Source organism: Schistocerca americana, chromosome 2 (assembly GCF_021461395.2).
Source record: "Schistocerca americana isolate TAMUIC-IGC-003095 chromosome 2, iqSchAmer2.1, whole genome shotgun sequence".
NCBI classification, from domain to species: domain Eukaryota; kingdom Metazoa; phylum Arthropoda; class Insecta; order Orthoptera; family Acrididae; genus Schistocerca; species Schistocerca americana.
In genome coordinates this window covers 273,801,248-273,814,360 of record NC_060120.1, presented here as the reverse complement: position 1 = coordinate 273,814,360, position 13,113 = coordinate 273,801,248, and the positions used below count along the sequence as shown (strand labels likewise).

The window sequence follows — 13,113 nt, the reverse complement described above, 5'->3', positions numbered from 1 at the left end:
GGACACTTCGTCAGGAAATCTAGCAGACCTTAACGCGGAAAGTACCTCGTGACATATCAACAGTAGTTAGATCTGTAGTCTTAGCTTCTTGTTGGAAAATTAGAAAACCGAGTGCATATTAAATTCTACACAAAGCACCGAATGAAATATTAAATTTCTAATGTATTAACTGTTTAATAAATTTCTGTACAGCTAACAATTTTTTTGAATTTGTTAGATTTGTACCAGAAGGTAGGGGTGTGTGTGTGTGATTTTAGGCATTTGATATATTTTAATGGAGTAATATCAGTATTTATTACGGATGGTGATATGCAAAGTTGTCAGAGTGACGTACTGCATATTTCAATATCAAAGTACATTAACTAGTCGACGTAACGGTTTAGAGGTTAAATGAATCCATAATTGACTGTTTCGTTCTATTTATTCATCACAGAAAATTTACATGCATACAATGATTACGTCCATAAACATGGTATGAAAAGACGCTCCAACAAGTAACCACTGCAGATGCAGCGTTACAGCTGTCTGGACAGCAAATGCTGTTTGAATTTACACTTCCGATCTCTCTCTAGTAGTCACCATTCAGCACCACGAAATGTAAGCGGCTGAATCGCCGCGTGGCGTCCACGCATTCTCCACTGCCCGTGCCGCGACCGCTGACTGCGCGCTGCGACCCCAGAAAACGAGATGATCCTGACGTCATGAGACGGCGAGGGAGGTCCGTCAGCGCTCAGCGCCTTCCGGCGGTTCTGATACCTGGAAAAAGAAAGGGGACAACGTGTCAACACACAACTGCTGATGACTAGGCGGTTGAACAGGTAGAGGTGTGCGCAGCACGCAGTCACGCCGAATGGCTGGATGCTGAACTTTAGACCACGGAATTTTCACGAGGTGGACGAATTTTGCCGTCTGGGAAGTAGACCAGATGCAGGGAAATGCAAGAAGTGGTAAAAAGGATTGCACGAAGAAGTGGTGCTTTCTAACAAAAGCAGCTGCAGACAAAGTACACTGAAGCGCCAAAGAAACTGGTATAGACGTGCATATTCAAATACAAGAGATATGTAAACAGGCAGAATAATGCGCTGCGGTCGGCAGCGCCTATATACGGCAAGTGTCTGGCGCAGTAGTTAGATCGGTCACTGCTGCTACAATGACAGATTGTCGAGATTTAAGTGAGTTTGAACGTGGTGTTATAGTCTGCGCACGAGCGATGGGACACAGCAACTCAGAGGAAGCGATGAAGTGGAGATTTTCCCGTACAACCATTTCACGAGTGTAACGTGAATATGAGCAATCCGGTAAAACATCAAATCTCCGACGTCGCTGCGGCCGGAAAAAGATCCTGCCAGAACGGGACCAGCGACGACTAAAGAGAATCGTTCGTATTTTCAACGAAAATAGTCACTAATTCACTAAGTCGCAGAAAATGATAAAGTGGTGAAGATGTTTATGGTTTAATCGCCTACAATGTCAATGGCCGTGGATCTGTTGCGGATGGTGATCGTTACAACTGAATCTAATGGCGTTATGCTCATAAATTTTAAAAATCTTCATTGTATGATCCACTGACCACAGCTGGTACGATCTGGTAAAAACAATTGGATTTTAAGAATGCATTTCCATTATGGTAGACCGTTTAAGTAACCCAAACAAAGGAGGGAAAAATCTAACGCCAGAATAATTGCGAAATTACTGCATGATTTAAAATTAAAGTTTCCAGTCCGATGATCTTTCATCCTCTTAAATACCGCGTAAGCCTAAGAGGATTGCGTCGAACTCGTCTATCTGTAAAAACACGAATCGACCGAGAAGGCATAGCAATATGTGCCTACGAAGTAGTGTGGAATGTTTTGTGAAGGAATATCTATGCTTGGCAGTTGCACAGCGTGAGACTTCACGTTATACTCTCAACACGATTAGCAATACAGGTGAAACACACGCTACGTTTACATGTGTCATCTTCCGAAAGGCGAAAACAGAATTTTGGAAACCGCTTTTCGCCGTCGTGTTTACATGTTAAGGTCTGAAGCGGATTTGCTAGCCCAGTTAAATATGGCGCCTGGAAAACAACTGATAGGCCTACAGTTTATGATTTAGTGAGCACAATCGCTGTTTCTCTTCAGTTAGATGAGGTGTAAAGAGCTTCAGTGTAATATTTCTACTGATCCTTCACAGTACAAAGAGTCACTCTGTCCATATAAGCGGAAAAGTTTTACAAACAAACAAAACCTGACAGCCAAAGGGCGTTTCAAAACCGGTTGCGTTTACATGGGGGTGAAAATCGATTCCTGAATTGGAAAACCGGCAACCACAAGCGGGTTTCAAGAACCTATTTTTAAGTGTTTACAAGACCACGCAGAAGCTTAATTGGGAAATCAGTCTACGAAATCCCGCTTTGGGAGCCACACGTAAACGGAGTGATGGGAACTTCTGGTAATACGACCTTGGCTCGCTACCAGGCCACTGGGTGTGTGCAGGTTTAAGAGTCCAACTCGCTTTCCTATTGGCTGATTTTTAGTCGTCCGTGTGTTTTCATTTTGTAGTTAAAAGCTGGCTTCACGGCATTGTGCTTTTAATTACGACTTCTCGTGTGTATTGAACACTGAATTGCATGGTAAATATGTTGCTCGTATTCAGAGAGCCGCTCGCATCCGTAATACCGTGTAGGATAAAGGATTCCATATTTGGTTTTGTTTTGTACAAAACTGAAGTTGGTTTGCCATTTGATGTTCTGTGGACTTGTGTATTTGTTACTGTTTAGAATCTGTGTGTGAACTGTTAGATTTAAAAATTCATGTTAAATATACTGCTGTTTTCTACATTTGTTTGCATCTGTTTTCTGCAGTTTCTCGCATTTAATGGACTCCGTGTTACCAGGTTCTGACGGTACTGGTATTCAACTTTATTACACGTTGTCACAGAGTGAATTCGTAATTCTGCTTTGAATGGTATTGCTTCTTGCCACTGACGGGTGAGTGCCATGCATTTCACAATGGCTTTCAGAGTAGGGATGTACATGAGTATACAATGTAATCTCTGTGACCGCATTCTTCATTGCAAATGCTAAAACTGTGACAGCAGTTACGCGAATTTTCACACGTTATTAACAAGTACTACAAACAGTACATTTTAGCAGAATTCTATGAAAATTTCAGTGGGCCCCATTAAATGCTGGAGTACGGAAAACGGACGGCGACAAACTTAACGTAGAAAACGAGCAATATACTTACAATGCATTTAAATCGAGCAGTTCGCACACGGATTCTGAAGAGGCAACACAGACACGAGTCCACATAATACTATCCAATGAAACCAGCTTCTGTTCCGCGTGCAACAAAAAAATATGGATTTTCACCCCACACTAAGAATGAGAGCAAAAATTGGAGTACGAGCAACACATTTACAGTGGAATTCAAAGAGTGCAATACACACCAGAAGACCGTAATTAGAACATAATATCCACTTGATAACAGCCATACAGTCGAAATTGCAGTAGTGGGTTTTACAAATAAATACACTTTACCAACAGACTCACGCAAAATAGGGATGGAAGGGGTAAGTGTAAATGCAGTGCGCCGTTTTCGGTATTGTGGTGTTATGTGACTTGCAGTTTCCGCGACTTGCAGACAGTGCAGAGACGTATATCGGGACCTGCCAAGCTGACAAACGTGACAAATTAGCGCACTATCCACGAGGGCACAGCCTTGTCGCGCCTATAAACACAGCCTTCTCATGCAAAGGGCTAATAATTATGACATATACCGTTCTCAACACATACCGACGTCTGTTGTTAAACCGTTGTAATTGTGAAAATAAGAGAACTACGTGTTCAGTTCTTTAGTACAACACGTATTTAAATGCTGTGTCTTTACAGTATTATATGGAGCACAAACATTTGCAAGGCCATAAAAGAGCCTTTCAGAGGAGGATGCATAAATAAACTGCGAAGCACTGAAAAGAACTAGAAAAGTGTTAATAAAGACAAAAAATAAAAGGAAACTAATTGCTCCTAGGTTAGGGGTATTTTTACTAGTATGCACCGTCTTCAGTCATTTTTTATCTTTAGGTTTAAAGACTTTAGGAGCAATTTAGGCACAAAAAGAAAGTCTTTTGAACATATTTTAAACTTTGTTTGCACTTGCCTCTCAAATAACATAACATGTTTATGACTGCAATGCAGGACTCATGTGGTGAAAGAGTCTGAGTACGGGTTAACGCATTACTGGGACCCGGCCACTTTCCTGTAAGACCCTGGCGAGGGACCGTTCGCCTAGGCGCAGAGGGGCGGGCCGATGTTCAAACCAGTCTGCCACGTTGCGAGGCCACGGGACCTCCGTTACTGTGATCTATGGAAGAGCATTAACATAATAGAGTAAATGACTTAGAGCCAACCATCTTCTCTACGTGTTGACAGCATTCCAAACTTCCCACACAATACCTCACATATGCGAGATCAGCTCCTAATTATGACCAGAGGCAGAATGAGATGTCTTCGAACGAGCCTCAACTGACGATACATTTGCAACCTCAAAACCAAGTAAGACTCAGCAATAGGAGAGCGTCAGTTACAGAGTTCGACATGCGTTGACAAATGAAATTTAATAACTATGATCATATTGTTACAATAGTTTTTTTCGTCGCAATGTATTTGTATGTCTAACATCGACTAACATAGTTTTGTTTTCTAACTTTATCTGTTCACTCGCCCATCCAGTTTAACCCGGAGAGATGACGTTTGAGTATTCTTCGACCGTGAATTCTTATTATTGTTATTGTATTTAAGAACAAAAAAAATAGTTCTTGCTGATCGGCTGTCCACTTATAACTGAGAAGAACATAATGCAACTGTGAGTTCCCAGATTAAGAGTAATCGTAGGTATTGCAACCATGACGGCAGTTCTCAGTTATGTTTTCTGTCGTTTATCGTATATTTATAACTTCTTGTGTTGGTTTTTCTAACAGAATTTATTACCTACTGCGTTTTGAAGCAAGAAGCTGTACTACACAAACACGCGTTACAGATTTTCACACCAGTTTCAGTACTGACGCCGTGGAAGTCAATTGTCAGCTATGTCATAGTCATGATAGCAACATTAATTACTATATCCCATCACCACCAAGACGATCAACATACGATCTTTGTTTTAGGGGAGATGACCAACATCCGACGATTTCAAGAGATTTAAGGGAGATTCGTTCGCAATAAATTTCAATTTCTCGACTACACCGCGTTCTCTTGGAATGGGTGACAATGGAGGTATAAATATAACAAAAAACTAGCATGATTTGCTTACTTTTACATGAAGAGATACCTGAACGCTCGGCTGTATAGTAGGTACCATTACAGATGACTACATAAATCTGAACCTTTCGTGTTGACTGTACCCTGTTTTCGATTGCTCCCAAGCTAGGCGATGTATCTGTGCTAGCTCGTTTGAAGCGTCGCGAAATCTTGTTCTGTTGTTAGAGTTAAATGAGAAATAATGTAAGGAGTGTCTTTAAACATGAACGTCTCTAATCAGATTTCGCGAGTCCTTGGTGCTTTCGTGTGTCATTTATACCACTGCCAGCGATCGGTACGACGCGAGCGCATCCGTGGGTTGCCAGTAGCGAGAAACACGTAAACACCCCCCCCCCCCCCCCCCTCTCACATCACCACTAAACGCGTAGGCCATCATTGGTTCTCCGCTACTCGCATTCCCTTGAGCTAAACTGTCTTCGCTCCGTAGAAGCACCAACAGAAGGAGACTGTCGACAACAGTATCTACTGTTGTACTTTATCTTTCGGGATATGTCGGTCAGGGAATTTTAACGATTCCCAATGTTTCGGAGGGTTGATATTTACAAGTGATCATTGACGAAATATGCGAGAAGAACAGGCGGTCAATAAGGGAGCTTGTAGGATTGGAAAGAAATTGCTAAGATATTAGAGATCCCAGTACATAGGAGAGGTCGTCACCACCACCACCACCACCACCACCACCACCACCACCACCACCACCACCACCACCTTACTTCATGCGACACACAACGGAGGTATTTTATGATAGGAATGTTAACTGTATCTACATTTGAGATTTCCAACCTGTAGAAAGGTTGGATCTGATTTTGGACAGAGCAGTCAGAATACGGACGTTTACTTTCTCCTTATCTCAATGAGACTCTTAGTTTTTTTTCTATTTTTCTAGTCCTTCACAGGCAACTAACACAGTAACTGATTTAGTTACTACGGCAATTTCTCGTGTTTCCCTCGCGAGATGGAATCTTACACCAAAAACTGTAGGATTTCTATACGAAATTTAGTGCAAATTATAAATGTTAGGAGTAAACTGAACTTTCATCTTGACAAACTATTTGAAGGGCTCATATGAAAGAATCCAAGATTTCACTTTTGAATGAGGATATTTTAACATGCCACATCTTGATATATTGTAAAGTTTATAAGCAAACGCCAATTGAATGGCTACACAGCAGTACTTAAAACGCTTTCGAAAGCCAAAGAATCGTTGGCAAAAATTTCCAGATACAGTGTTTTATAGCACTCCGCGAAGATACAAACACAGAGGAACTAAATTCTGAGAAAGTTGTCACGAACTAATTGAGAGTTTTAGCTCAGCTTTGTGAAAGCTTTTGCCATCTTGACACCGCGAATTAAAAAAAAAAAAAAAAACTTGATCAGTACCTAAGTCAGTCCTAAGAAGTCAGTGCAGTCAGTGCAAATGCACCGAGAAGTATCTCCCTTCCTGCAATACATTAACTTCATAATCTAGCTTAAAATAAGAAAGAATTCAGAATTTTCACAGTGGTTTTGCTTAACATAATCAGGATCAGTTCAGGAAAAACTTCTGGAAGTAATTTATGATACCAATGACAACCCTTAGTATCCTTTCTCGTGAGTGCTATGGCTCTACAGCGACTATTAGCCCTGGAAGTCTATCAGCACAGACATCATACGGAGCGTCTTACACAACTGTCACAAATCCTTTAAAATTTCGCAGAGTAGGATAGAGTTCTCAAACAAATATGCAGCGAATGGAAGTGTATTTACATACAGCACTCCGTATTTTTAACAGTTTCATGTCAATTATTTGCAAAAGCCGTTAGTGTTCCAGTGAAACAAATATTTTATAAAAGTTATTATCCTCCCTCCTCCCATTACTCAACCTACTTTTTTCTGGTAATCTTGTCAAAGTCGCCAGTTTAAAGTACAATTTCTGAATATGTTTGTCTATATTTAATGTATTTTTGCGAATGTAAAATGGGAAATATTACGATTAAAATAACAGTGAACGGATAATTCTTAATCTCTTAATTCGACCAGTTATGTGGTGCAGGCTCTTTAAACCAAATAAATAAAAATTTAGTTTCTGGAAAAACTTTAAAGCAGGTATTAGTGGCAGTGTAGAATAACTCTGAGGTCGAATTGAAATAGGCTACAAAATTATTTCTTAAATTAAGGCAATACAATATGGGGGCAGTATGACTACACATACATTGATCAGCGTCCGTGCTATTTGGATTACAAGACAAGAGCCGTCTGAGTAATGGCGGATAATACCTTTAATGTTTTAGGCTAAAGCCGCAAGAGAGACGACGGTTGACGGCGGTTCTTTAACTCGTGCGTGTTACTCTTTGGAAATTATCGACCCCGGCCATTCCTAATCAACAAGTTCCCTATTTATTACTTACTTCTTACCTTAATTTAAGTATGTGGCAGGCTATGCAATAATTTGGCTACTTTATCTTGTGTATGGATCATGAAAGTAAGGAAACACTTTCTGGCGCGTACCGAGACACGGAGACGAAGTTTTCCCTTGCTCCTTATGCAAAATGGGGCAGCTAGTGGCTAACATTGGCTCAAGGAACCCTCCGCCACGCACTTCACAGTGAGCTGCGTAGCATTCAATGCCGACGTGAAGTCATCACTCACGACTGCATCGCACGCGTGGAATACATATTTGCATAATTGAAACCCATGTCTACACGGCCGTGGTTCACCTTGGCAGTTGCCAATTATACACGCTTATGGCCATGTGCCAGGCGAGAGCTAATGAGGTTAGCCTTAAAGCTCTAATCTAATCTCTTTCTTCCTGCTCCTCCCCGATAGTTTATATTGGTCGCTCACGATTCACGATCCTGCTGCGGCGAGGAAAGGCGCCTGGAAACACCTGGTGTCGTAGACGAAGCGAGGGCGTCTGTGTGCTTGAGGTCTAGATTGTTTGGAACGGCAGGAAGTGGGTCACGGGCCGACCAGAGATACAACCAAAGATACCGAATATGGCCACACCGCGGCGCCGCAGTGCAGTGTTCAAGGTGAGCGACGGTCTTGCCTTGAGGGCGGAGGTTCGAAGCACCACAAGGCATCCGCCGGGTGAGCAACGAACCCCGATATCTTACTAGCGGCAGTCGCTGAAGGCTAGTCGACATCTGACAGTCTATGCTGCTTTATCACAAACGCACCTCATGGGACTGGTCAGCTATTCGTTTACATAGTATAATCAAGACTCATGCAAAGAAACGCTTTATCGGTCGGTTGTCTTTGGCTACTTCTACATCGGATCGGGAGAATTACATTTGCAATGTGGGGCGACCATCGGACCACAAAGAAAACATCAAGACCATAAAGTTAGTGCCTACAACGGACGCCAGATACAACAACCGATCAACAGGGTGTCCTAGAAGAATGTCAGTTTCCCGGGATGTGACAGGAACGATCATTCGAAGTAAAGAAAGTCTAATAAACAGAGATTCAAACATATACTGTAAGTGTTATGAGCTCATTTTCACCTTCGCTACTGTGAAACATCCCTACTGAAGTGCTCACAGCCCTTAAGGTATGCAGTTCAGAGCCCCTGCTTACTAGCCTTTTTGCTTAGAATGGTCGTTCCTGTTAGAGCCTTGAATATTGATCATTGCTCCTGGGACAGATTCTGTTAATTTGCTTATAAATGTTGGTTGGCTGTGTGTCAGACTATTACTACTATTTGGCAAATGACCAAAGATTTTTGTGGCAGCATACATCACCCCTTTCTGTGCCAAAGTGAGATTTAATCCAGAATAGTGAAGATCATCCTTTCTTCTAGAGTTGTAGCTATGCACTCCGCTGTTTTTTTTTTTTTTTTTTTTTTAATTGCGATGGGTTATTAATGACAAATTTCCTAAGTGAATATGTATTGCGAAGGTACTGTGGATATCCCGAGTTCCTTAAATAAATGTCTGCAAGGTGATCTTGGGTGGGCTCCAGCTATTATTCTGATTACAAGTTTTAGTGCAATGAATACTTTCCCTCTTAATGACTAAGTGCTCTAAAAGCAGTGGATGAAAATAGACATAGTAGGCTAATTTATGATATGTTTATCACCAAAATTTGCAATAATTCTAATAGCATAAGTAGCCGAACCTAACCGTTTCAGCAGATCATCGATGTGTTTCTTCTAACTATTTCTCGTCAACGCACACAACCAGAAATTTTGAATGTTCTGCCTTAGAAACAAACTTAGTCTATATTTATCAATGCTGTTATGCCACTTACTGTACAGACTTGTATAAATTGTGTTTTCTCAAAATTTAGTGAAAGTCAATTTGCAGACAGCCACTTAACTTTCTGGAAGACATTTACAATTTCCTCACTGATTCCTGCTTGTTGGGTGCGATTACTATACTCTTATCAGCAAAAAGAGCTAGCTTTGCATCTTCATGAATACAGAGTACTTTGACACAAAAGCCCAAAGCTTCATAGCTACAAGCTTTATAAATTACCAAGAATAAGTAAATTTATTGCTCTTTCACAATACCGATGAGCCCCTATTGCTCTCCGTCCTACAGATGGGCGCGAAAATACTCCCGAAGGTCTCAACTGCCAAAGAAGAAGTCTTCATAGGCTTCACGGCAGCTCGCGAAACCAAAAAATAATTGAATAATGAATCGCTTTTTAAAATTAGGGCAAGGTGGATTGACGAGTTTCACGCATTGATAGCAAGACCATTTTCAACATCCTACCTAGCTGCTAAAACGGATTTTCTGCGTTGGCTGCTTTGGAAACGAAATATAAATCTCAGTTATAAACATAGAAAAAGAATTCCAAGTGTATTTCTAAGATTAAAACCTCCTTCGACAAGCTTTGCTCTGCAAGCCAGAGCCAAAGGAATAACTAAAGTACAAAACTAATTTCTTAGACTTTCCGGGCGATTCGAAATCATTTCGTGGAATCGCGTGCGGACGGCCTAGGGACAACCTGACCGCGTCACACACATTTATGTCTGCGCAAATCAAATTTTAATCTCTGAGCTGTTAACTACACAAAATGTCAACATTGGCACAAAAAATAAAATCCATGGCATCTTGTGTGAAAACATAGTAAAGACAAAAAATTAGAACAAGATTATAGATCACGTACATACATTTAAATTTTTAGGGACCACTATAACGCACAGAGGGGACAAAAACACAACGCTGAGAAGTTAAATACCTAAACGGTACCATTAGAAGATCTCTCCGAAATACAGTAAGAATAGAAACTTACCTTACATTTTATAAAGTTACGTCGGTACCAACATTGCTGTATGGGAGCGAATCTCGGGTAGTGGATCAAAGAACTAAGATTTAAGGCCATTGAAATGAAATTCCACAAAAATTTAACAGGATTCCGAAGGTGATAGGATACAGACATTAAGATGGAATTTAAAATATTTGGTATAAATGAGAAAGTTGGAAAAAATGGAATGATCGTAAGACCGGGGTTGCTCGGCCGCCGCGTGCAGGCCTTTATTTGGCGCAACTTCGGCGACTTGCGGGTCGATGAAGATGAGATGATATGAACTGAAATGATGAGGACAATACGAACATCCGTAGTGGGTTGATCATTTATCAGTTGTTTTGAATAAAGAATTTAAAAAACACCCAGTGCCCGAGAACATAATCTCCGACACTTCCTGGAATCGAACCGAAGAGAATAAGCGAAGATGGATATCCCTTCTGTTGCGAATGGAGATGCAAGATATATACAACATTTTTTGGCAAAATATTCCGCGAGATGAAATATGCACTGGAAAACCAGAAAAAAGATGAAAACACCAAACTTAAGTTGCAACAGGCGTAGCGTAAGATGAAGTGCGAGATCTCGTTACACCGTAATCTAAATTAAATCTCAATTATTACACCTTTTTGTAAAGAATCTTCCTAGGATCGAGCGCTCCTTACTTTTCGAATACACGTGTTATTTCACATCCACGTAACTATCCTCGGCTCAGGAGCGAGCAGAGTCTGTCGCTAAGCGACAGGGGCCCCGCAGAGTCGTACTGGACAGCGGCCGCACGTATTGGAGAGCAACGTCTCTGACGGTTTAAGGACCACGTGAAGAATGGAAAGCAAGGTGACTAGAAACTGGTGGCTCGTTCACAGAACTGCCGCGGCGACTGCAACGGATGCAGGAGGGACAGAGAGAAAGAGAGAGAGGAAGATCAAGTTGAGGGCCGCTGTAAGTGGGTCAGTCACAGAGGCCGGCCACAGCCTACTTGGCGCGCGCCGAGCCACATTCTCTCTCTCTCTCTCTCTCTCTCTCTCTCTCTCTCTCTCTCTCTCTCTCGGCACCACGATTCCACATTCCAGGGCTTACGCACGTGGACCAACCTTGCACTACGCACCAGCAGCTATTCATCTGCTGCTCTTACATTCGCTCTAGCACCAGCATCTACGATATTTCCGAACCGGGTCAAAAACCTAGATAGTGGCGCCCCCACTTCCCCTTCGGGTGTTTGAGATTGAACGTCAAAAATTTTAAAAGATACATTTTCCAAAATTACGTTCAATTCGCTGCGCACATCTTTGCGAAGAGCTTAACACATAAAACATGTGTGTCGAGGAAATGTAACATGTTATTTGGTCTCAAGTGTGCCCTCATGGAAGCCATCTAACCTACAGTCAGGACAGTGGAAATTAAATTTTTTGTGGAGCATCTCTTGCTCCAAATCGGCCGATTTGACTTCCTACCCTCCCCCGCCCCCTTAAAATAAACCCAACTGTGGGTGGGATTATTTGCCGCTAAACCTTGTCAAAAATTCCCTGGTTATCTCCACAAATCCTGCCAGAATCACCGGTTCAATTATACCGCGTTTATTCTCCGGTTACGCGGCCGTACAATGCGATTTCCGCGCTGTTCCGGAAATACAACTTAACGCGGCTGCTACCCGGGACTGTACAATTGGCCCTTAGTAGTGTAGCGATGTGGCAAATGTTTCCTGTCAAAATATTTTCTTGGATACACCGAGAAGATAATATGTAATCTATCTTACCTGTTATTCCTGTTAGTCGTTTGCTTCCACTCTGGTAGTCTGAATCTATGGATTTCGCTAATAATTGTAATAGCTTATCATTCGCATACCCGATAAACCACAGAAACAGCGATTAGCGTTCACCCTATCGGGTTTATTCGCATCAGCTCGTATAATCCCGTTCCCTTTTGTCTGTGGGAAAGGTTTCTATTTCTAGATGCGACGGGGATTCCCGTGACAGACATAACGTGCACTATCCACCCATTCAAAAGTCAACCTATGATTCGTTCAGAAATCAACTTAGAATGTGTTCAAAAACTTCAAAAACCAAGAGGGATGCATTTCAAAATCACATTAACAATCGATAAGCCCATCGTGCGCTGGATGCTAGGCGCTACGTGAAACAGTTTTTCCTTCAGGAATACGAATTTGGCGCCACCTGAACTTTTCGCCCGGGTAGACACCTCGGTTTGCCGCCGCCGCCGCCGCCGCCGCCGCCGCCGCCGCCCTAGATCTGGACCTGTGTAGCACCACCCAGAATATAATCACACCACCTTATTAATCCAGATGGCAGAAAAAAATCCTATGGCATATTATTCTAGAAAACTTATACCGAAAACACTGTTACGAACAATTTTAACTATTATAAAACGCTACAAATGCGCTGGATGCTAGGCGGAAATGCCATCCACGACTTCTATAGAAATTAGACTATAGTTACAAGAGTCTAAGGACATGAAGGGGTAGTTTCAGTTGAGAAGAAAGTTAAAAAGGGTTGTAGAAAATCCCTTGCTATTCAAATCTCTTCAGTAAGCAAGCGGTAACTGACAAATATGGGATGGGA

General features: G+C 41.8%; 1 long non-coding RNA gene across 1 annotated transcript in view; it reads right to left on the bottom strand.

The window, feature by feature from the left end:
- Nucleotides 1–428: 428 nt before the first annotated feature.
- LOC124593738 overlaps nt 429–13,113 on the bottom strand; it is a 37,443-nt gene continuing 24,758 nt past the window's right edge. The window contains exon 3 of the long non-coding RNA XR_006978143.1: nt 429–756. This is a non-coding gene — a long non-coding RNA (uncharacterized LOC124593738). The remainder of the gene's footprint in view (nt 757–13,113) is intronic.